Below are 3761 nucleotides of genomic sequence, written 5' to 3' on the forward strand. Positions count from 1 at the left end.
GGGACGGGCGGCGGGCGGCGGCGCGGGAGCTGAGTAGATTGGGGGAAAAAAGAGAAGGGCACGAGATAACGCGAGAACGGCCGGGGTTAACGGCGTGCCACCTAACTTCCGACGGCCGCAGAGTAAACCGTCGGAAGTTCGTTAACTTCCGACGGCTGTTACTGCAGCCGTCGGAAGTTAATAAACTTCCGACGGTTTACTACGCGGCCGTCGGAAGTTGTGAAACTTCCGACGGCTGTCTGTATGGCCGTCGAAAGTTAATTAACTTCCGACGGGGCCGTCGGAAGTTGATTTTGGCCGTCGGAAGTTCGCCGTTTTCCTGTAGTGTATATTATATAAGCATGAGGACATGTAGACAGGAAAGAAGTATCCAACACTGTACCGCAACCCTAAATTAACATTACACGTGGGTCGCAAAAAGTAGAAAATCATCATCTAGTTGCTAGTCGGTATAGTTCTGTATTGCGCTATCAGTTGCTATTTTAAGTTATAGCAAATATATCAGTTGGTATAGAAAACTAAATATTCCGTTAACTCATCCGTCGAGATATCCAAATATTTTTATGGAATTGTCCATCGACACATATGGATCGGCCTTTTTTTCCTTCTCCCGCGCTCAGCCAGACCAATCTCACGCGGAAACTTTGCCTAGGAGGCCCACCGGTCAGCCAGTTACCCCCAAACATTGGTGAGGAGACATAACCCTAGCCCCCTTCACCAATTTCCCGGCCGCCACTCCCTCCCTCTCGATCTCCCCCAAATCCCGTCGCCGCGCGCTTTCACCTCCCAAAATCACCGCCGCCGCCTGCTTGCTCCTCCAAAAGCGCCCGCGCCTGAGGCCCCGAGGCCCTCCCCAAACCTCACGCCTGCTTCCCACTCCCACTCCTTCCCTCTACTGCTAGCAATCTCCTCGACGTTGCTGCTTTACTGGTGCGTCCGCTGCCGGAATCTCATCCACCCTGCTGACGTAGGAACCTTCTCCACCCCGCCGCCGCAGATTCCCACATGGCCTCAACCTCCTCCATGACCTCGCCGGCCACTTTACTGCCACAAGGAGCCATCCTTCCACCCGCATCTTCGTTCAAGCTTGTCCAGCAGCTTGGCCATCCTCTCTCCCGTCCTCTGCTGCTACTAGTGTGCGTGGAACAGGGATCCATCTGGGCTTGGATTCCTCCTCCAATTGGTGAGTAACCCTAGCTTGCTCTAGCTGGTAGCACTAGGATTAGTTTCTTACTTTTTCCCAAATCTTTCCCCCACATTCAGTTAGCTGCGGATCTGTGTGTAGGTGCTGCCAACGAGTTGGCCATGGCTGGGCCACTCAGGTTGTCCAGGACACCCCGTCCGGGATGGAGGTTATTGCCCTGAGCAGATCAGCTGCTGCACCAAAACCTTACTCCAGGTATGTATGTGCACTGGTTGGCGTAATGCAGTTTGTTGTTTCTTTGCCATTTTTGTGTAAGCATGAGTGCATATAACAGGAGCTGATTGATCTTCTGTAATGGGTATGGAACATTAGGCCATCTTTATGGTGGATGATGTTGTTTATTCTCAATGGGTGTTTTGAATTGGTTTTGGGTAGAGATCTGTCAATAACTGAGGTGATCTTGTTGCCTAGCTAGATAAAGATTGTTACATAGAAATTTAGAAACTCTGCTCATGTTGTTGCTTAGTGTACTTGGCATTATGAATGATAACTGATAAGGGATTTCTCGTTAGTGATATGATTTTCTAGTAGTATGGATTGTTTGTTGCAGACTTCTTAGGATTAGAGTTGGTTTTGGTGCTAGCAGTAGTAGCAGAACCAATAAGCTTACATTTTAGGTAAAAGGAACTAACAATCGTGTAATATGTTATCTTTTAGCAACAACAATAATACATTCATGATCTGAACTATATGGATTATTTATTGATGGCTAGCAAACTTGCAGTATTTTTGTGAACTGTATGTGATAGTCTAAAAATAGCATTAGGAAACAGCAATAATAAAATGTTTAGCAACAACATTTCTCAACAGAGCTTGCTACTACCCTGTTCTCGTAGTCGGTAACTAAGAATCTTGCAATCTGTTTCAGTATTTCTGCCTAATATTTGGTCTGCATTAGACTTCAATTTTGATGCACTAAGCTTGCTAGTACCCTGTTCTTATACTTAGTAACTAGTACCATGTAAGCTTGTAGTCTCACATGGATGAACATGAACTGAAAGTAGAGGGCAGTTAATTATTTTTTTGATTTCACTTGCTGCATATTGATGACAGTTAATTTCATAAGCATGTATTTTCCGGTTAAACTCACCTGCTTATGCTGTAATATTGCAGATTCTCTGTTGAAAAAGCTCATTAGCATCTTGCACAATAAATTTGATATGATTGTCTGACTTTTTTTGTCTGTATAGCCACATCCTTGCTGCTTTGTTCACTGATTTGGTTACAGAGACCTTGCTGGCTCACTAAAGGTTCGTATGCAGGATAAGGTAGAAAACAAATCTATTTTCAGTACTGCCTTATTAAATCTGAAATGTAATTAGGTAACTGTATGGAATCCGCAAATATTGTACTCACTAGACTCATCTATGTGTTTTTTTAAACTAATGGTGGCATCTTCTGCAATGATTCATTTAATACATGTAGTTTCATTGTTTATCTTGTATGAACAGTAATTTGCAGTTAGTTTGGCTGGTCTGCTATTGATTTAAAAATATTGAAGCAAGTGCACATGTAGTTCAGTTCTAGGGCCAGATAGGAAGCAAATATTCTTGGGTTCTATATGTTTAACAAACACTAGTAATGGTGGCTCCATTTCTTGAATATATACCTCATCCATATTACGTCTGCAGGAGCAAGACTGTAGCTGCAAGCAATCGACATTTTCTCGACATCTACAATATTCGCAGCAGCTTACCTCCTATCGAGAAGTATTTGGGTGAAGGAGCTTGTGTTACGGTATGGTTGTGCTTCTCCAGTTCCAGTGCCTTGTATTCAATTTCATCTGTTATGGTTTTGTAGGTAACCTTACCTGTACAAAAAGCACTTGCTAACTAATGTCATCATCAATACGTTTTTTTAACACTTTACACTTTTGATTTTTTTTTTAGGTCGGAGGTCCAAGATGTAGTGTGATGCCTGTTGTGTCAACAACAAATGTATCACTGCTCAATCATGGATGTTTTTTGTTTTGGACTTTACCAGAAATGATAGATTTTGTTAACTGAATTGTGACATGCAGCCAAAACTTATGACCTGTGGTGAGAAGCCAAATTTATGGCTGTGTAGACACCTATTTAGTACCTTGGATGGCTACCACTTCTTTTGTAAATGTTGTTGGATTTCTGCTTGAACTGTGAGCTCAGACAAGATGACTGTTGTAAGTTGCAACTGCTTCAGCTCAATGACAAGATGACTGTTGTTGGCTTTTCTGAAAATTATGAGCTATATGTATATGTTCTAGTTCTGTGTTCATGTACAAGACAACTGTTGTTCATGTGCAATGTTTACAAAAGAATGGAAATGTATGTTTTGTGTATATATGATAACATAGATTTGTATGAATTATTAGCAATGGATGGTTGGTCGGTAAATGCTGTTGGTTGGATTATATGTGTCTGTCGCTATATCTCCTTAGGTGGACGATCAACCGGTAAAAGGTTGTCCGTCGGTACGAACCTATACCGATGCCACTTACAACGATAGAAACTTGGTGTTGGTATAACTCTATGTTGATGGATGGTATGTCGGTATAGGCGCTTTTCCCAACTCCAACGTT

The 3761-nt window shown here is 42.8% G+C and overlaps 1 long non-coding RNA gene across 1 annotated transcript; it reads left to right on the forward strand.

The window, feature by feature from the left end:
* Positions 1–492: 492 nt before the first annotated feature.
* Positions 493–3461, forward strand: LOC112898850. Its single transcript, XR_003229937.1, has 5 exons — positions 493–1183; positions 1286–1399; positions 2395–2472; positions 2836–2941; positions 3094–3461. It is a non-coding gene; the product is annotated as an uncharacterized LOC112898850 (long non-coding RNA).
* The last annotated feature ends 300 nt before the right edge of the window (positions 3462–3761 follow it).

The sequence above is a fragment of the Panicum hallii genome, chromosome 7, assembly GCF_002211085.1.
Source record: "Panicum hallii strain FIL2 chromosome 7, PHallii_v3.1, whole genome shotgun sequence".
NCBI classification, from domain to species: domain Eukaryota; kingdom Viridiplantae; phylum Streptophyta; class Magnoliopsida; order Poales; family Poaceae; genus Panicum; species Panicum hallii.